Source organism: Nyctereutes procyonoides, unplaced genomic scaffold (assembly GCF_905146905.1).
Source record: "Nyctereutes procyonoides isolate TBG_1078 unplaced genomic scaffold, NYPRO_anot_genome, whole genome shotgun sequence".
Lineage (NCBI taxonomy): Eukaryota > Metazoa > Chordata > Mammalia > Carnivora > Canidae > Nyctereutes > Nyctereutes procyonoides.
The window spans coordinates 17,224,629-17,247,252 of NW_026575033.1; the positions used below are offsets into that span (position 1 = coordinate 17,224,629).

Sequence of the window (22,624 nt, forward strand, 5' to 3'; positions counted from 1 at the left end):
GTGGAATTTAAATAAAGTCAAACTCATAAAAATAGGGAGTATAAAAGTGATTGCCAGGGCCTGTGGGGTGGAGGTGGGGGGAACAAAGAGAGGTTGGCAAAAGGATACATACTTTTACTGTAAGATAAATAAGGTCTGAGGATTTAATGTATAGCATGGTGAATACACCTGATAAAACTCTACTGTGTAATTATTGAGTTTGCTGAGAGAATAGATCATAAATGTTCTCATCAGCACAAAATAAAACAGAAAAAGATGAATATGTGTGGTAGTGGATGTGTTAATTAACTACATGGAAGGAATCTTTTCATATTGCATATATATATCAAATCACCATAGTGTATATTTTAAATATCATATAATTTTATCAATTATATCTCAATAAAACTAAAAAAATTTAGATACTTGCAAGTATAGATTTGGCTGGTATTAGAAAGTAAATACTTAAAAAGGATAAACTCTGTAAGAAAAATATTTTAATGTGATTCTATAGACACTTATATTGATGTCTTGCGATGAATGACAAAGGCCTAGTTCAGTTACACCATCTCTCCTCAACCTTCCCTAACTCGGTCCTCTAACAATCTAATGATGACAATTCTTTTGGTACCTGGTTGAATCATATCAATTGGTGTGTGAAAAAAGGATCAGAGACAGGCAGCTTCATATGGCCCAAACTATTGTATGTTTTAGAGTACTATTACTTAAATAGTATCCATAAATTTATATTTAATGTTCTCTTGTCATTTTAATTTCCACCTCTGACTTTAGTGAACTACAAATTTACTTACACATTTTCAACTTTATAACATTTCCAGTAGATCCCACCCCAAAGATGGCTTTCCACCTTTTGTCTAAAATTTGAGTCTACAACTGGAAACAAGTAACATTCATTTGCTATATGAATACTGATCATTATAGAGTGAAGTATCAGACTGCCAGGAATCTCCTCTACAAATTCAGATAAATTCCTAATGGAAATTTTTTTGCTACTCAAGCAAACAATTCACCTGGAATCTGTAATTCAAGACAGACTCACCTAATACTAGTCACCACACAAGCAAAAATTTTCTATCAGTGATCCAAAGTGAGGCATTGCAAAAAACTTTAAAACTGATACAGAATAAAATAAAAAACAGTTGATATTGTGCTTAATGGTATATAATAACATGATTTACAGAGGGTCATAATAAGCAAATGTATATTTAATCAAGACAAATTTTTACCTTATTCTAAACCTGTATATAAACAAATACTAATAGTCTAGAAGTGAGCAGATAGATAGGGATAGGATCATTGAGACACCCATCTATAGAACACTGTAACCAGAAGCAAGTGATGGAGGCAATAAACTAGTTTTCTTTGCTATGAGAATTTGGGAAATCCTTTGTTTTCTCTATGTCTTATTATTATTATTATTATTTTAGATTTTATTTATTTGAGAGAGGAAGACAGAGTGAACAAGCATGAGCAGTGGGGAGGGGCAGAGGGAGAGGGAGAAGCAGACTCCTCACTGAGCATGGAGGCCTATGTGGTGCTCAATCCCAGGACCCTGGGACCATGACCTGAGCCGAAGGCAGATGCTTAACGAACTGAGCCAGCCAGGCACCTTGATGCCTTATTTTCTCTTTTTTAAAAAATAAATGTGGTATGAAAGAAAGAGGTCATATGTTGGATTTAATCAAATAAAAACATTTCCTCTGCAAATGATCTTGTCAAGATGACATGACAAGCCACAGACTTGAAGAAAATGGCAAACCATATCTGATAAACGGCCAGTATTTAAATATATAAAAAACTTGCAAAGCTCAACACTGAAAACAAAAACAAAACATTAGATAATATACAAAAGACACTGAGGGATATTCCACCAAAAACTATATACAGATGTAAGCAAGCACAAAAGAAGATATTTAATATTATTCACCATTAGAGAAATGCAAATTAATACCACAATGAGATGTCACTACTAGAGGAATGATGGAAGTAAGAAATAGTAATGACACTAAAGTAAGGATGTTACATGACCCTAACTTACCACACCTTGATCTGCTAAGGAAATGAAAAAACTAGACCATTCGTATATTGCTCCTAGGAATGTAAAGTGGTATAGACACTCTAAAAAATAGTATAGCAAAAAAAAAAATAGTGTAGCAGTTTTTAAAAAATCTAAACATGCAACTAACATGACTCAACAATTATACTCTGGGCATGCTTCCCAGATAAATGAAGACTTATGTTCATGCAAACATGTGTACACAAATGTTTATAGCAGCATTATTGGTAATGGCAAAAACCTGGAAACCACCCAGATGTCCTTCAGTGTGTGAATAACCATTCACAGTGTGCAGTTCATCCACATCTGGAATACTATCAACAAAAAGGAATGAACTATGGTTATACACAACAACTTATATGAACCTCATGAGCATTATCTTGAGTGAAAGAAGCCAATCTCAAAAAGTCAAATATTGTATGATTTCAATTGTATTACATCCTCAAATGACAAATTACAGTGATGGAAAACAAATGAATGGTTTCTGGGGGTTACAGATGGTATCTGTAAAACAAAATAAAAATATAAATCAAGAGGTAGACCTTGTAACAATCATATTTAAAGTATGCTTAAAAGGGGAAGAAAGATAAAAATTTGATTTTTTCCCCTGAAATTGACATTGATAAATGAAGAGACACAAAAAGGAATGAATAAAGACACTTTGTTTCTTTAGGCACTGTACAATTGGATTTAAAACCAGTCCTTAAAAAGTTAGTACCTTAGCAAGTGCTAATAGCAAGTATTATAAAATCTCAAAAGTCTTAGAAACATTGTGTTATATGTGCTAAGACCAATAAACAACGAAAGGCTTGTAGAGGCTGCTTACAAGGGTACAGTGACAAAATGCCTCAGATTTCAAACTATAGTATAATACTTGAAACTTGGTTTGAGAATGTGTAGGATTTGGGTTAAATTCAGGGCTATACCACATACTAATTACGTGACTTGTAAAAGCTCTCTTAACTGTCCTAAGTTAAGCATTTAACTTCCTATCTGCAAAATGAAGATGACGACAGTTGTCAAGAGGCTAATAAAATAAGACAATACAAGTAAGCCAATCAGGGCAGCCCCGGTGGCACAGCGGTTTAGCGCCGCCTGCAGCCCAGGGCGTGATCCTGGAGACCCGGGATCGAGTCCCAGTCAGGCTCTCTGTATGGTGCCTGCTTCTCCCTCTGCTGTGTCTCTGCCTCTCTCTCTCTCTGTGTGTGTCTCTATGAATAATAAATAAAATCTTAAAAAAAAAAAAAACAAGTAAACCAATCAGCCCAGGGCCTGCCATAGACCAATAAGCTATTAAGTGTTAACCCATGCTACTTTGCTACTATTTGCAGAAGAAAGTTGGAAAACTCCATTCTAGCCACTAGGAGCACTTTAAACTTCCCATGTTCTTAGCTGGTTGAAATCTCAGAATCATTAAAAGCCAGCTAGCAACTCAGCATGCTTAACTGTGTAGTGGAGGGATTGCATTGTGATGTTAAGTGCAAACACATTATCACAAAACAAGAGATGGGAAAAAGATGTGAAGAAAAATTATATTAGGCGTGTCATTCTTTAGGAAACACTCAAGAAAATTGAGCTCAGGAGGGTTAAAAATTTCATCTACTTAACAACTCAAAGAGAATTTCAGTCTGGAGGGCTTGACATTATGTAGTAGTTATGCCTTGAAATTGATGTTTGTAAAGAAAAATATGTATAGTATAAATTTGAGGGGCCCTCAAAAAACTTAAATGGAAAAATCTTTAATATATGAACTGCAAATCTTTAATATACACACAGCAGCATCTCTGGACCGTTATGGTACATAAAAATAGCAGACAGGGAAGGTAGAGGGGCAAGGTGAAATACACGAAGGAGGTATTCAGGTTCCTGTCCACATCATTCTTGTTGCCTGTAGAGCACCTGGTCTTCACAGAGGGCACATCAAGAGGCTTTGAGAACACCCTAAAAAGATAAGAAGTAAAACACGGCAGGCCTCTCCAGTATCACACTTCAATCCCTATCCTATTATCCTGGGGAAAAATAGATCCAGTTAGGAGATGACTAAAAGGTTACTGAAGTAATTTTCCAAGAAAGCCTTCAAGCAAATCAGGGAAGTCTGTGAGGTTTTCTTAGTCATTAGTACAAATAAGAGAAAAGTGGCATGATGATTTTCTGGCAAATCTACACAATGTGTGGAGATAAAAGGAAGTACTCATGCCAAGAAGAATTAAGAACTATACGTCTGTGACATAGAAATGAGATGATATTCTGAGTCAGGTTTTAGAGACCTCCAACATCTGCTCTTTCCTTAAGGCCAGTCTTGGGTTATAGCCCCAAAGTCCTCCAGATAGCACCTTACTACTTTTGGAGAAGCTTGGTTACCTCCCTCCAGATGTATCAGGATATTATCTTAAGTCCCATTACAAAGACCTCAATTCCCAGTTACATTAAATCTATGGGCTTCTTGGGTAGGAGCTTGGTGCGCAGTTGCAGACACTCAGGTCCTTGATAGGAAGGTAGCTCAGGGGAAAGTAAATTCCTAGATCATTATACCTTCCAGCTTGTCCATGTTGTCATCCCAATGATATGAACATTTTGTTTCATTCACACCATGGAATATTAAGGAACTAAAAATAATAAGCTATTGATACACACAACAACTTAGATGAATCTCAGGGTTGGTGGCCAAGATCCTCCACTAGAAGGAAAGCCTGGCTTTAAGATGGGTTCTCCTGAAGCTCAGAATGGTGTACCTGCTGTTGGCCATGAGATGAACTCCTTTCCATCATAGGAGATGTAGTGTTGAGGACCATGGTCACAGCTATGGCTTCAGATCTTGGGTTCAGGGACAGGTTAGGAATGTCAGCACAAACAAATTTGGATCTCCTTTCTGGGACACAACTGACCAGTACTGGGTCTAGAATTAAATTTAACTCCTCACAATCTTCTGAGTAAACCTTTACTCAGGCCATCCACTGGGGCCTCATTATACTTAAAACCAATATTAAAGCAGAAGACGCTGTAAAAAAAAAAACTCAATTCTCTAGCCCAAAAGATTGACAACTTTTCTCAGAACAGAGCTGACCCCGTATCATTTTGGGATCCAACCATGGTCAAGTCTATAATGGGAATTCAGCATTACCCTCATGCACTCCTACATCCCTTGAGCAAAGATTAAAATAGACAAATGCATATCTCAGGGTAAACAAGGTCTGATTTGGATCAAATGAAAACAATGAGCAGATATATTAATAATATGCTGCAACGATATTGATGATAAAACCAGAAATACTGTTTCATAAGCAAGTTTGAATGATGTCAACTTACATTATCTGGTGTGATACAATAATGTAGTATATCTGAAGAATATCTTTAAGGAAATATATCAGGTAATTTTAACAGTAGCAGTTATAGCTATAACACAAACACCAGTGAGCAATAAATAGGATTTTTATAATGGACTTCAAGTGAGAGAAATGAAGATTACTTAGAAAACCACAGGCCTGAAAAATATCTAACCTCAGTGACGAAGAGGTCAAATTGCTACTGCATTATATTGCCTTTACTTTTTGTTCTGTTAATAGTGTGTTTGCTATTCAGTAAGAAAGAGCTATTAATTGGAACTTAATTATAATTGATTTGTGCCAGATTAATTTGATTTTGTTATGAATTATTTTATACAAAATACTTTAAAATGGTTTAGTTTCTAATGTCAAAGACTTACTAATCATTCAAGAATAATGTTGATACTTCCATACAAATAAATAAGGTTAAAAATTCCAGAACTCTTTTGCCATAGTCATCTCTCCATGGGTATAATTACATATCTATACTATTCTATATGAGTAGTTGCTTTCTTTTAAACATTTTGACAAAATTTTTCAGCATTGAAGTCCAAGTATAAAAAATGACTTCCATCTCTAACTATGACAGAATGACATATATAGTGGATTAACATTCCTTCTGATAACATTTAGAAAAGCTGGAAAATGTAAACAAAGAAAGAACCCTCTATCTAAAGAACTGCTGCAGACCTAACTTGGGGAGCCAAGATCTCAGATAGAGAGGAGCCATAGAGAAGTGAACTGACCGTCTATAAATCATGTTTCCCCTCAAGGCATTCACCAAGGCAACAAGAATATAAGGTTCCTATAGCCTAGAAAAAAGGGAAATTGATAAAAGTGTCACACTCAAGAACTCTTCTCAAAGCATTTGTTAAAATCTTAAGCTTTGCAAGAAAATAAGACATTATCAGAAAGCTGCTGAAAATTAGAGCCAAGTATTCATCAATCTCACAAAAATTCAAAGACAAAACTCATTATTATGGAAGCTGCAATGAGAAGTAGTCTTATTAAATATCCAAGGTTCTTAGACCCTGAGACCCTATCATGTATTACTGGGGTCAACCAGGGATTCAGAGACTTGCAAAGTCTGAAAATTAGCCTCTGATCAGCTCAGCTTATGATTGGATTAAGATGTCTATTTCCATTCTAGCTGCCTGTTGGAGAATAGGTCATAACCTCTTTGGGAAAGGATGGCAAAGCTATAATTTTTTCTATAATTTTTAAAAATATTTTATTTATTTATTCATGAGAGACAGAAAGAGATAGAGAGAGGCAGAGACACATGCAGAGGGAGAAGCAGGCTCCATGCAGGGAGCCTGACATAGGACTCAATCCCAGGTCTCAAGATCAGGCCCTGGGTTGAAGGCAGCGCTAAACCGCTGAGCAACCCAGGCTGCCCTCAATAATTTTTGATATACATTATTTATTTTTTTAAGATTCTATTTATTTATTCATGAAAGATACAGAGAGAGGCAGAGACATAGGGCAGATTTTTAAGATTCTATTTATTTATTCATGAGAGATACAGAGAGAGAGGCAGAGACATAGGGCAGAGGGAGGAACCTAATGCAGGACTCGATCCCAGGACCCCAGGAACACAACCTGAGCCAAAGGCAGACACTCAACTGCTGAGCCACCAAGCTGCTCCCATTTTCCACCTTTAAAAAAAAAAACTGTGAGGCATTCTAATAAAAAGTTAAGAGAAACAGATCAACACATGGCCTTTGTTATTGTAGTTATTAGCCTCAAACTTTACTGAATGTGTTATTCAAAAATATTCAGAAATAAGATGGCAAAATTGAAAATTTTGAGGGATCTAAAATCTATTTTAAAAGAATCAAATTAAAATACTGAGAGTGAAAAATGTAATAATTGAAATTAATAACAATAAATTAGTTTAACAACAGATAGAACATAATAAAAACAAAAAAAAAGATTCATGGAAGGAAAATAAACTACAAAAATTAACCAGATTATAGCAAAGAGAGCAAAAATGGATGGAAAAATGCATTATAAGAAGAATGAAAAGACCACTAGATATATGACAGAGTAAAAAGGTAAAAATGTATAATTGGAGTTCTTAAGGGAGAAGAAAGGAAAGTGCCTAACTATATCTGAAGAGGTGACCAAGAATTTTTCAAAACTGGTGAAATTTATGAATCCATTATAAAGAACCATTCCAATGTCAAGCAGTAGAAATTCAAAAAGATCATGTAAGCACATTATTGGAAGACTACAGAGACATAAGACTAAGAAAAAAACTTATAAAACCAATAAAAAATTAAGAACACACCTTTCTCAGAGGAACAACAGTCAGACCAATGGCTGACTTCTCAACAGAAATGATGGAAGTCGAAAGTCAATTGGGTGGTGTCTGTAAAGTATTGAAAGAAAATAATTCCCAATCTAGAATACTCGAACAAATGAAAATAGCTTTAAAAGCAAGGTGAAAACCAAAAAATTTTCAATCAAAGACCGAAAAAATTCATTGCTACCATACTGACACAAAACACACTAGTAAGTCCTAGTGGTTCCCCACGGAGACATGGTGTCACGAAAAGGAAGCGAAGGCATCTGAAAGTAGCAGATGTTACATATGCAATTATAAAAATACACAAGAAAACTAAAAGAGAAAATAAAACATATTTTATGATTGTTCTTGAAAAGAATAGAAAATTAAATTTATCCAGCTTATCCTGCCTAGCCCCCAAAAGCATGTGCACATTTTATCTTTATTAAAGATAAATACACTATCCCTCATATTTATTTCAACATACTAGTAAAGAAATAAAGACAACAACAGTTCATCAAAAGTCATAAATATTTTGTAGTGTTTGGTCTTACATTTATATTTCAAATAACTGGCAAACACTTTCAAAAGTACTGCTAAAAATTTTAAGTAAGTAAACTAAAAGTACTTGTTACCTGAATTAAAACTAAAATGTTAAATTCTTTTTAAAATAAATGACTATGATTTATAAATCAGCAACATATGTTAAGTATTTTGATGTTTCACATAAGACATTTGAAAATATTCATATAGTAACTACTGTTAATATTTATCCTCATGATTATAGTGAGCATTCATTTTAGTGTAAATCGAAAAAAAAAAGGCTAAAAAACTCCCAAGACCAACTATGTAACGATTTCATCCTCGTAACAGAGAATGCAATTACTCATTTTCCTTAAACACAATAGATTAAATTAATCTTGCCTTTCCCCAAATATCAAGGGAGGATGTGGCAATATGAAATCTCCTTCCTTAAAAGTTTTTGCTTAAATCCTTCCTGATATCAAATTTTCTTAAATACATTAGGAAGAAACTTCTATCTCTAACCTAAAGAAAAAGAAAAAAGAAACTATTAATGATATTTTATCATAAGTCATAATTCAACCTTGAGTAAGGATCTTACAACTTTGTAAATGTTCAGAAAAATAAATGTTCATCATCGTCACCATCTACATATGGAAGCACCCTGGTCCATTTGAGGCAGCAGGGAATGTGAATTTATATATGGCAACTCCTCTGTCATAAGCCTCCTCTCTATGAGGATGCAGCCTCAAACAAGAAGCCCATCTGTGGGGAGAGGACTGATGAAGTGCAAACAGTAAGTATGACTGAATGTTGCACTGGAAATGAACCAAAGGGTATATGAAACCGTCTGAGCAGTCACTGTCTTTGCTGTACTTGTACATCCATTTCGTTTTGATTAAAACTCAAAATAAATCCTGGAAGGCTCTAAAACACTTCTAAAAACTATTGAATGCCAATGCATTTTAGTAGTAGAGACTCTCTATAATTACATTAAATATTTGATACATAATCCTGGTATATTTTTATAGATGAGATTTTATTTTGAATCTTAAGACCAGGAGCCATTGTAAGAATGCCCAGCTTTCAAATAACTTTCTTTAAATAAACTAAAATGAATCAAAATTATGTTTTTCAAATACACCTAGATTATTCAACAATGGATTATTTCAAATACTCCATTTTTTTTACCTCTCAGATTAGTCTCTGCCTCTATTTTTACTTCATAAATATCTGTCACAAAAAAATCAGAGGCTAAAATATTATAATATACAACAGATCTGCATTTTCTTGCCAAAAATGATTACAATGAACTATTAATCAAAATGAGGCAATTACTAATATTTAATTGTACTCAATATTTCAATTATAGCAGTGTAATAACTAGTAAGAAAGTGTTTAAGTATATTAGAAAGTTTGCTTTAAATTCTTTTACTGGTTCACTGCTAAGTACAATAGAATAGAAACAAGCTTTTATTCTTCAAGTTAAAGTTGTTGATATTTCATATGTTGGAAAAATTTCTTTACTACAAGTACTATTATGATGAAATGTTTTTCATTATACCTTCTTTTATTCATGAAAGGGCAAAATCATTTGCTGGTTCACTTTGTTTCAAGAACGTGCTGGAATACTAAATGAAAAAAGTATGCCGTTCAGCTCTCTAAGTAGCTTGCACTTTACAAATCAAAATGTTAAGCTGTGAGGTTAAAATGAACTAGACAAGCAAATGAGTCTTTTCCCTTTGCCAAGATTTTCTTTTTATTCAACCAATACATAGGGATATGTCTTATTTTTTTTAAGATGCAAAGCTATTTAATACCCTACAGAGCAATAATAATCCCGAAATTTGACTGTTCTTTAAAAATACTCTTTCTCTTAACTATAGAGGTCCTCAGAAGCTTAGATGTAGGAACTCTGATTATTTCACAAGCTGACTCTCAGAAAGCAAAATTTCGGCACAAAGTGGGTAGTCCTAGGAATGTGGGTCGCAAAAAAAGTTTTTTATAAAGGTTAATGTAGCTGTCCAGTCCCTTTTTTTGTTCCAAACATATAAGACCATGAGAAGGATGGTCTGCTTCTAAGTCTTCAATACATTCTCATCTATAGACAGAGCAGCTGGCTAGGAAACACTAGCACTGGATACTGAGAACTTCTAGATGATTCTAGAATGGAACCACCCTATATTTGTGTATATATATAATATATATGCATATAGGGGATCCCTGGGTGGCTCAGCGGTTTAGCGCCTGCCTTTGGCCCAGGGCGCGATCCTGGAGTCCCGGGATCGAGTCCCATGTCAGGCTCCCAGCATGGAGCCTGCTTCTCCCTCCTCCTGTGTCTCTGTCTCTCTCTCTCTCTCTCTCTCTCTGATAAATAAATAAATAAATCTTTAAAATATATATATAAATATATATATGCATATAGTATATTAACAAAAAATCATTTAGTAAGATTTGAAAGTTTTGCTTAGAAAAAGACTTTTGAATTAGATGACCTTCCAAGTCATTCATTACATATCTAACCATTCCACAGGGACACTGACATTGGCAAATAACTTCTCTTGTCTTTTATGGGCTACTCTACATTCTGCTAACTATTTGTATCTCACTATCTCTGATAATTACTCTGTGGTCATTATTTTAAGAGCTTACTACCCAGGGGCAGTCCCTCATTCTTTTTGTTACTTATATGATATGCACGCACATGTGCACACTCTCTCTCTATATATATATATAAATATATAAAATATAATATTATGTATGATACATGTTTATAAGTATTTGTATTAGTTTATTATACATAATATATTAATACTCTATCTAATCAAATTTATATTTTATAAGTTATATTTAATTAATTTAAATGTAGGTTTTTAATGGTAGTATATGTTTAAGTGCAGCATTATGTATAACTCTAGATGAAATTAAATAAGACCCAATACCTGCGCTTGTCACATTACAACTATCACTGAAGAGAATTCATTTAAATGTGATCTTCAGGATATGCAGCTTTATCTCACCTAGCATGAAGGAGATCTTTACATAAAATGATACCTGTGTTGTCACAAATAGTAGGGAAGGCTATCTATAAACACAATGGATTCTCCATTCTTCACTGGTGTACACTATGCAACACGCCTGTCCTCTCATCCTTCCATTGTGGTTTTGGGAATTCATACTGCTGTGTGACCAGTTACTAGAAAGCACAGCAAGGGTTGAACATAGCAGCTGACAACAGACCAATCATCTATTCATTCATTTCATTTACTCCATTCATCTATTCAAAAAGCACACATTGAACCCTAATTGTACTAATACTGTGAAAATGAAAATTACAGTGCAATGTGCTATGAACTATATAATCCTGGTATGCGCAGGGTCTAGCTTCCACAGTTGTGTAGTTTCCTCACTATTATTTAGAGGTAAGACACAGGAAAGATGTAGCAGAGTATCTGAACACTTTTCATAAACCTTGGTTTATAACAATCCTATTCTCAATGAAATAGAATGAAAAGACAAAAAAAAAGCTCATGCCATGCACAGTTGGACATCATGTACTTGTCAAGTCTTTGACATGAATTCTCAACTTAATTTGTCAAATATAATCACTCCAAAGAAGTCTCTGGCTTTCTTTAATTCAGTAGATATTCCTAAGAAATATTTCTGTCTTCTTTCAACTTTGACCACACTTCCAGTGTCATGGGACATTCTCCCATAAGAATTGCATCACAGCACCATGTAAACTAAAACACATTGATAATTAGCTATATATAAATCCAATGAGCATGATGGGAGTAACTAGTTGACTGCAAGCTATAGCCACTGAATAACCATGGGTTCATTACTTCTGCAACATAAGAAATAATATGGTATGCAATATATCACGCAAGCGCAATGTCATTATTATAACTGACTTCATTCTATAAATAATTATGCTAAAAATTCAGCCAACTATGGTATTACAAAACTGAAATGAATTAATTAGGGTCAATTACAAAAGCATAACACTTATTACAATCTAATTCAGTTAAAAATTCTGAGCATCTTCCGGGTTTCTTAAAGGAGTTTACTGTCTAGTTCAGAAGACAGACCCGTACCCACCTGCAAGTCAGAATATAACTAAGTTTTGCTGGTATTTATACTTGCAACACCTGGAGACAGGAAGGAAACTTTCAAAGGAGACAGTACTGGTGAACTAGACTTTAGTGCATGAAGAACATTTTGACAACAGGAAATAAGGGGAAATTTATTATATACAGAGGGAACTTTGCCAGAAAATACAAAGATGAAGACCTTATTCTTCTGCCATTCATCTAATTATTCAATTATTCACTTACTAATATTCAATAAATATCTACTGAATGGGTAGCATTTCAGTGTTAATTTTTGCAATGGTATTACACATATTCAAGAAAACTATTCCTTTAACTTCAATGTCAATAGGCCTTTGGACATAATCACATCACTTTAACTGCAGATATACCTTTGGAAAAAAAAAGTGGCAAGTTTCTTAAAATATGTTACCAGTTGACAAATGCCTTCTGGGATATATGAATGAGAGCTCCCCCGGTTAAATACCAAGGGACATTAAAAATAATTAGGCAATTAAATTTTTCAGATAAAATTAAGATAAAAACATTTGTCTAAAAGTTTTATATAGCATCAACAAGATGCGATAATATAAACCTAACATGCTTATTTAGCATGATTACATTTTCTATAAACAAAGATATTTTATTAACAGCCTAGGGATGTTTTAAAGTTTTGAATGAGAATTTTTTATTTATAAATTGTAATTTAATGACTCAAAAAATTATAACCTCCAATTTTATCCATAAAAAGCTTTTTTTCTCTTTCCATACACATTACATTTATATTCAAGAAAAAGAAAAGAAATAATTTTGAGAACCTGCTTGAGGTGAGTGGCTTAGCTCCTGCTCTGCTTCGAAACTTTTAGAACTTTAGTTAACAGAGTATTGTTTGATGATAACTCATAATGAGATTATGTCCCAATGTTAAAATATCCGAAAAATTAAAGACATAAATAGCGGTAGGAATACCATGAACTTATGAACCTTGTTAAGAGATACTAATTTTAGTTCAGAAGCCATAAGAATTAAGTAAAAAAAAAAAAAAGTCAGTTTTAGAATCAAATAGACAAGGGCTCAAATCCAGACTTGCCACAAAGCAGCTTTGTGGTATTTTAGAAATTTGGTCTTTTCAAAGTCTTCAAAGGGTGTTAATGATACTAGTTTTATGGTAGATGTGAAAATAAACATGAGAAAAAGTTGTCCTGTTTTTTTTTTTTTTAAGTTCTAGCATAGTATCTGGTACATACTAAGCACTCATAAGCACTGGCTCCCATCTCTTTTTCCTCCTTTCATGAACATGAAATAGTTCATGTGTTCTGTCTTAAACAAGTTTTAACTTTAATGAAATTTGTTCAAGAAAATTACTTATGTTGACTTTTTAAATGTATTTTAAAAATATAATAGCAAACTACAAGCAGAGTATAATGAATACATGTCTGATTGATTTCATTGCACTTGCTATTCCTCAAAAAGAAGGCAGTGTGCTAGATAAAGTGATCAAGGCATGTTTTTAAATTAATGTTTTAATTAACATTTTTAATTTTATGTATGAAACTGTGCCTATGTGTCATCTTTTGCCCCACGAGAAGCCATTACTCTGTGTAACACTGCTATATCTCAAAGGAAACATTTTTTAAAAGGAGACAAAACATACAATAATATTAATGGGATGTCATTTACAGATGAGTTACAGAAGCAGATCCAGTACTGAAACCTTTATCTCTTTTTGCATACTATTTAAGCAAGACTGAACTTTCCAAAGGATCACTGAGACTTGTAAAAAATTTAAGTAGATCACTTCATTCACCGGATGCCTCAGAGAGAACAGCGTAGTTTTAAATTGGTATATTTTCAAGGCATGTGTCTTTCATTTTCATTTTAGCGAATGAATGGCTACTTTTTCTAAATGTATTTTTTCATCATAGAGTGTTTCTGGCAGTACTTATGTTTTCAGAGATCAGGTCTGTATTTGTACTGATTAAAAGATATAGCCATGATATTCTATCCTTGATCAAAATATTCTCCCCTCTCTTAAAATATTGATATCTCATTGCATCTGGGAGGGTTAAAAGTAGAAAACATAAGGACAGGGATCCCTGGGTGGTGCAGCAGTTTAGCACCTGCCTTTGGCCCAGGGCACCATCCTGGAGACCCGGGATCGAATCCCACGTCGGGCTCCTGCTTCTCCCTCTGCCTGTGTCTCTGCCTCTCTCTCTCTCTCTGTGTGTGTGTGTGTGTGTGTGTGTGTGTGTGTGACTATCATAAATAAATTTAAAAAAAAAAGAAAAAAGAAAACATAAGGACAGAAAAGAGTTCTGAAGCAACTGTCCAAGGAAGTGGGGTTGAATTAATCGGTTTTATTAAGTATTTGGGGTGGGGAGGTGATGGGCATAAATTTGGTGAAAAAAGACAAGATTTTTATTTTGAGCTGTCTCTTCAATCTCCTTTTCAATGACAACCAAAATGCTTATGGGAGGTTTTCCATAGATATTAAGAGGCTGAATAGTGTATTTACCTAGCTTCAAGTTAGCCCAGACAAAACAACATAGAAAGTAAAGACACACACTAGAATCTGATCTCATAAAGTGTTTGGCAATAATGATTTTGAAAAAGAAAGATTTAATCAATTATTATATTTCCTGCCATCTAGCTTGTTTTAAAAAAATAAAACAGGGCAGCCCCGGTGGCTCAGTGGCTTAGCGCCGCCTTCAGCCCAAGGCATGATCTTGGAGACCTGGGATTGAGTCCCACGTCGGGCTCCCTGCATGGCCTGCTTCTCCCTCTGCCTGTGTCTCTGCCTCTCTCTCTCTCTCTCTGTCTCTAATAAACAAAAAATAAAATCTTAAAAAATAAAGCAATCATCTTTTCATAAGAAAGGTCCACAGTTTTACTATACTAGCTATACTGTTCAGCAATTTTTGTATATCTGTATTTAAAAAATCTTTCATGCCTTTGAGCACTGATACTCACAACTTTAACTATTGAACAAATGTGTGTATATCTTTATGTTACAATATATGAAGTAATTAGAAAAGATAATTTCAGTTTTTAGTTGTTAAAGGTAACATTGATCATCTTAATTGCCAGAAATTACCCCGGCAATCAAATGCACAATTATAAAAACATGCCAACATTCTCAACAATATACTTATAAAAATATTGTTTAATTCAGTGGGGTTAATCAGCACATCCTAAAGGCTATTATTATACTTCAATAGAAATTTATCATGCTCTAATAGCTTTAAGCTTAAAAGTTTAAAATGGGTTTGCTGAAGAAGATACATATTTGAGTTTCTCCTAATCAGAAAGAATAATAACAATGTTTTAGATATTTTACTCATGTAAAGTATGAGTTAATTAAGATTATCTTATATGGAAAGTTATCTGGTCTATTTTAATTGTCAAAGTGGCCATAAAATTCATAGAGAACATTAATTTTCTCATAGTTTTTAATGTGCATTTTAATCTTGACCTTCTGGGAATAAATGCAGCAGAAAAAATAAAGAACACAAAAACGACAAAATTTTACAGCTTATAAATAATGGAAATCTATTTTACCTTTTATAAATCTTTGAGAACCATTAAACAAGTAAATGGAAACTTATTTTCCAAAGTCAGAGATTTTTAGAAATGTTGGCAATGTCTGAAAGATTTTTCTAAAGAGACATTTCTTCTATGTGTTGAGCTTAGATACTTTCTGCTTTGATGAATGCTCTTGTTTCTTTAAGTTCTTAACAGGATGAAGAACTTTTCTAAATTTGCAATGACACATCTCACTATGCCTTATTTGAACTCTCTACTGATCTAACAATATATTCATTATATTTACTCACTGGAATATTAAGCACCTCTTGTATCAGTCTCATTAACCAGTTAGCATCTCTCCTTTGAGGGCAACTTTCTTAGCGTAAATCTTTCAGCTCTTCACTCCATAACAGCAAGTTTGCAGAATAGCTGAGCTCTAATCAGAGCTCTATTGAAAGGCTCTCCAGCTCCCTGGTTTCTTATTCATAAGCAATGTAAGTGCTTGCTTGCTTGCTTTCTACCTGCGCTAACCTTTATTAATACAAGACATCTGCACAAAATACTTTGATAAGGCCCATTTAACTTCTACTGAGGTGATTTGCCTTAACTGCATTAATTCATAAATACAATTTTTAAAGTGCTTCTTTACAACGTCTTACTCAAATTTTGATTCTAGTATCTAAAGTACTAGTTATCCCTGTACCTTGATTCTTTGCGCTGTCCAGAATAGAAGTATTATTACAAATGTCAGTTTAAATAGCAAACCATAACATGGAAATGATGATTTCAATGTTTTAACATATCCACCCACTCTTTCTTACTCTTATTGTCTAATCCAGATTAAAAAAAAAAAAAACCTCTAGTTAACCAGTTTTCTTAAAGCATTTGTGGTATGTCATTTTGTGATTACTATGATCGAAAAGCATGAAATTACATGAAACCTGAAAGATATTTTTTTTGTTTGTTTTACAAGTCTGTTGTAAATTTATTTTTTTTAATAAAAGAAGCAAGCCTCGCTTCTGCCTCCTCCCACTCCTTTGGCTTGGCGCTTACTCAGTAAGCAGTGAGAAACCCGCTGCATTTTATAGCTGTGTAATTTAACTGGGAAGGGTCTCCCTGAGAAACCATGTGAACAGGGATGCATCATAGTTGATGCAACACAGTGAATACAGACAAGATAACACCTCGCTTTTTTTCAGTCTCTCCCAAATCCTCCAACCCTTGCCAGGATTCGCTAGCTCTAGTCACAAAAGGCAGCTGAGTTCACAGCTGGAACAACAAGTTGTGCTGTGAATCTCCGTGATTTACCCAAGTAGCAAACAGGGTCATTGGCTTAATTGGAATTTCAGTTGCCAAGCGAACTAGGAATCGCTTCGCGTTGGTCCAGCAACACCGATAAAAGTGTTTGTTTCTTGGTAGAGAATGAAAATGACGCAGACAGAGTGTAACTGATCGACAGAACATCGATCACTTTCCTCTCTTCACTCCCGCAGTGTAGGTGCCAGAGAGTCTGGGGCTCACTTCTACACGCCCAGGGGCCACCAGGATCTCCATTTTCCCCAAACGCACGAAAGGCTAAAAACAGCCTTCCTGCCCGGCACCACGGCGTGGCCGCAGCTGCTCTGTTTACCATATAAGTCACACCGGGGGTCCGCTCCTCGCCTTCTCCCCTGTTTCAGGCTGGGCGCCGCGAGAGGCGGAGGAGCATCCCCAAACTCGCGCTCAGCCCAGCTCAACCGCAGAAAGCTGCACGGATGCGGTCTGGAGCCCTAAGGAGAAGCCCTGCAGCCGGAGCCTTGTGAACTCCTGGCCCCCAGGGACGTCCGCCTCCCAGGAGGGAGCCGGCTTCCCAGGCGCTGGAGAAACTTGACCGGGGTCCCAGAGAGAGGCGACGCGCAGCTCGGGTCAAACGGAGCTCTGAGGCCGTGCGACACCCTCTTTACCTGCGAAGTTGGCGAAGCTCCTCGCCGCGGGGAGGCCGGTCCAGGGACGCGTGGCGCGGGTGCTCTGCCCGGGGACAGCACGCCCGGCTGGTTCCAGCGGGGTTTCCTTAGTCGCCGCCGAGTTTTGGAGCATTCCAAGGAAAACGCAAGAGCCAGAGCCCACGCAGCTGGCACCGAGCTGGGCGGAGTGAGGATGCTCCGAGCGGTGCCGGGGGCGGCGGGGGAGGGGCGGCGCGGGCGGGGGAGGCGAGCTCCGGGGGAGGAGAGCTTCGCCCCCCTCCCCCGATCCCTCGGGGTAAAGTTAGCGTTCCCACGGCTGCCAGCGGGAGCCCGGAGGAAGACACCCCGCCCTTCGTCCCCGGCGGCCGCCTGCCTCCGGCTCCGCACGGACCCCGCTCGGGAGCGCCGGCCCGGGGGATGCGCGTCCCACGCCCCGCTCTGCGCGCCCGGGGGGGGGGGCGGGGGGAAGGGGGGAGGGGACCCGCGCGCGGGCGGGCGCTGCCGCTGGCCCCCGGCCCCGCGGCCCCCACACCGCCGCCGCCGCCGCCGCCCTGGGCCAACTCCGTGGGGGCAGCCGGCGGGCTTACCGCGAGCCAGCCGCGGTCCGGCCGAGTCGGTGGCCGGAGCCCACCGTGGGGTCCTGGGTGCGGCCAGACGCCCCTCCAGGCTCCGGGCTGCTCTGCGCAGACGCCCGACCCGGTGGGCACGGGGCGCGGGGACCGGCCTCCGGACGTTCTGCTCCCGAAGCTGGAAGCAAGCACCGGCGGCGGCTGGTCGCCCGACGTGCAAAAAGTGCCCCCCCCCCCGCCCGCCGCCGGGAACTCGGCGCCTCCGCAGCCCGGCTCGGCCGGCCCAGCACCCCCTCGCGCGTCCTCAAGGGGTCGGGCTTCCCCGCCAGCGCCCGGGCGTGCGGCTCGCCTCTAGGGCCCGCCGCCGGGACCGTCGCAGCGAGTCCCGGAGGCACAGGTCCGGCCGCCCCCACCCGCTCGCTCTCTCCGACAAGCGGGGACCTCAGTAAGTCTCCAAGTACCAAGTAAAACCCGAGCACGCAGCAGCCGGGGGGGGGGGGGTGCCGAGGCTCCGTGGCTTCGGGCGGGGAGTGTGAGTGCGCGTGTGCGTGTGCGCGACGGAGATGCTCGCAGCAGCCTCCGGGACTTCAGGGTAGAAGCTGGCGCCCGGCCAGCCTCGCCGCGGTCCACACACCGACAGGACGAAAGCGCCCGGAGGAAATGCCACCTCCCGGTCCAGCGGGCAGTTGGCTTACTTGCTGTGAAGGCGACGTGGGGGTTCCGGCGTGAGGACGGGAGGGTCGGTGCGTGGAACACAGAGAGGCGTCCAGGCGGAATCGTCGCTACGGACCGTCCGCTCGAGACCCTCGGTTCCTCCCCGACTCCTTTTTCCCCGAAAGCCCTGGGGCGAGCGCGGGCCGCCGACCGCGCCTCGGCAGCCGCCCGCTCCAGCCCGGGCTGCGCAACAGATGAGCGGCGGCCGCGTCCCGTCCCAGCCGCGCGGGGCCCCGAGCCGAGCTGCGGCCGGACGGGAGCGCCGACCCCCAGGGGGAGCGGGCGGCGGCAGGCCCGCGCCCACGCGCAGACGCCGGAGCGCGGAATTAAATCTCCTTCTTGGCTACCTTTTTTTTTTTTTTTTTTTTTTTTTTCCCCTCTCCTCTCCTCTCCTCTTCAGTTCCCATGAGTTGAGGCTTTCTGGAATATTTACGTGAGCAAAGAGGATATCGCTAGAGCTCACCCACTGGTCTGATGCGCACGCTCTTTTTTCTTTTTTTTTTTTACATCACTTTTCTTACTTCTAAATGTCTCCTTCTCTCTAGTTTACTACTCATCTCCTGTGTTTATCTCAAGCTCAGCCTTGACATCGGTCCTAAATGTTTAGGAGTGCCACCTCTAGATCATCCCCTCCAAAACACAAGTACACCGAGGAAAACCTGTTTTCTACAACATCTCTCCAGAAAACAAAGGCAAGAACAACATCCGAAGGATTCCCTCCTTTCCCGTATCCCTTTTTTTACTCTTGACCACAAAAATACATGAACATCTTTAAATGTTTTGTTTAGTTTTCTTAATATCAAGTAATGGCTTTTATGAAATATGCAAGAACACATCTATCTGTAGACATGGTAATGAACTTTATAATAAATACAAGTCTGCTTTCTATTTAACAAGGGGTGGCACTATATATGAAAATCTGTTTTATGCAATGCAACGGTAAATATTTTTGTATTTTTTCAGGAAGTAACTCCTCTTCCTATTCATCATCAGTAACTGAAACGTTTTAGTGCCTAAGAAAATAAAAACGAAGCTAACAATTTCTGATGTGTAATGTACTGTCTCAGCCAAATAAACAAAATTCTGCACATTCAGTTTCAGTGTGTCTTTAAAAATAAACCCCTGGTAGAATTTACACATACTGAGGTAAGTATATGTCTTTATAATATATTTCAAAATACATTTAAAAGAAAGCGGACCAGTGACAATGCATAGTGTTTAGAAATTAAGAACTTCACTTTACAATCTTAGCATCTGTACCAAATTGTACACTTCCTCCTGCCTCTCTTGGGGTATGTTTTCTGTAACAAATGCCATCTCTGTCATGAAGTTGGTGAGAGATATTTTGTCTATTTCCATAATTTGTTGTTTTTCCCTAAGAAATATGCTGTGAATCTACAATAAATACAAAACAGAAAGGGACAGTGAGTGGGCTGTGTTTCCATGGGAAGAAGAATGTTCTATTGATCCCAGGGCCTCATTTTCAACAGTTTCAGGTGATTACCGATTGCTGACCAAATATCTGGTGAGAGATATTTTGTCTATTTCCATAATTTGTTGTTTTTCCCTAAGAAATATGCTGTGGATCTACAATAAATACAAAACAGAAAGGGACAGTGAGTGGGCTGTGTTTCCATGGGAAGAAGAATGTTCTATTGATCCCAGGGCTTCATTTTCAACAGTTTCAGGTGATTACCGATTGCTGACCTTAGGCCACCTACTAAAATGATTAGCAATTATAGGAAAATTATTTGAAATCTATTTAAATGACACCGTGAACTATGTATACTATAGTCATCAGCAATAGGAAGAAGGTTTGTTCCTGGCTTTTGTTTACATGTTTCAAATACAAATTTGGCATTATTCCACAAACCTGCAATGCACTTGCTCAAAATGCAATGCGCTGAGGCCAAAGAAATTTACAAGAAAATGTTACAAACTTACTGGAGATTTCTTTTTAGTACCTTAGTTAGAAAAACAAGAAAGCACTCTTGTTTTGAAATTAGCAGAAGACAAGTGACCCAAGAAATGATAGCTGTAAAACAATTCCCCGCAATGCCAATTCATAGCTTAAATATATCATGCAACTGGAATTTCCATTGCATTAGGAACTCAACTTTCAACTTAATTTCGGAAATGATACTTCCACTTAGGAACTGGTATATAACATGTGAAGCACTTTTCTTCCAAAGCAGCTATGTCTCAGACTATGAGGCAATCACTGGGACAGGTATTTGGAAAATGTAGTTTTTCTGCACATTTATCACAGTCATTTTATGTGGTCGTAATACTCTGTGTACCTGTATATAATGTATGCCGTCATCAGATACATGATAATGGCTTTTTTTTTATCTCAGGCAAATTTGGGAAATAGGTGAGCATTGTCTTTGAAGCCCATGTGATCTGTCTTCTTCTACCTGTATGACTGGGACTTCCCCTTACTCTGCAGGAGGGGTTACCCACAGCCTCGCACTAAAGCGCTTGACATCTCTCAGCTTGCCTTCTAGATAAGTGGCTCTTGTTTTAAGTTTTCGCATCCCCTCTCTTGCCATCAGTTGTAACTAGGCTTTGATCTAATACACGTGGATCGTGCTATCAACACAGCTTTTTACCTGCCTTTTATTTTTTTTAAATATTTATTTACTTATGATAGACATAGAGAGAGAGAGAGAGAGAGGCAGAGACACAGGCAGAGGGAGAAGCAGGCTCCATGCACCGGGAGCCCGACGTGGGACTCGATCCCGGGACTCCAGGATCACACCCCCGGCCAAAGGCAGGCGCCAAACCGCTGAGCCACCCAGGGATCCCCTTTACCTGCCTTTTGAAATATTTTAATATTTTCTAAGTTACTACGGTTTCTTTTAAGAATTTATTTTAATAATTCACTATGCATTTCTATGAAATACTTAAGTATTCTCAAGTCTTGCAAATGTGGTTTATTTTTATAGCATTATTCCCTATTGTAAGACTTTGTTGAAAGGCTTGTCGGTACAATCAGATATTGTCCTAAGAGATTCTTAAAAAGAAAACCATTACACCAAAATGCAGGAATATTTTAAAGCTCATGATACGTATTACATATGTATTGAGCCCTCATTAAACAGGGCACACAAAATCTTTTCTCTCATTTCCTTCCATATTTTTGTTAACTTGCTGTTTTTGAAAAATGGTATCTCAATGTAATGAGTTGTATTATTTGAAAATATGACTTTTATATACTTTATGTTTTCATATTTCTTTTCTTGTGAGTTTATATACTTTTTCAATACTTCTTGGGATCTTAGTGCTATTTTTCCCTATATGATTTGTAATAGGTCTTAATATAAAAAGAGCATTAATTGCTTATATTTATAGTAGATATTGCTTGTTTTTTTATTTATTGCTAAAATGTTGGGTAATGTTATTTATTTTTAAAAAAAAGTTTAATTCTTATGTGCTTTAAACTATCACATTTTCCCTGAATAGTTTATTTTAGTACCCTAATATTACTAAAGCCTTTTCCTCTTGTATGTTCACCAATTTTTGAGCATTTGTTTTAATAATTTCATTTATTATAGAACTGCTGGGCAGCCCCGGTGGCCCAGCGGTTTA

General features: G+C 37.9%; 1 protein-coding gene across 1 annotated transcript in view; it reads right to left on the minus strand.

The window, feature by feature from the left end:
• TRPC4 (transient receptor potential cation channel subfamily C member 4) overlaps nt 1-17,832 on the minus strand; it is a 206,870-nt gene extending 189,038 nt beyond the window's left edge. Inside the window, exon 1 of the mRNA XM_055317339.1 lies at nt 17,751-17,832. The gene's annotated coding sequence lies outside the window, so the exon portion shown is untranslated. The remainder of the gene's footprint in view (nt 1-17,750) is intronic.
• Nucleotides 17,833-22,624: the final 4,792 nt, after the last annotated feature.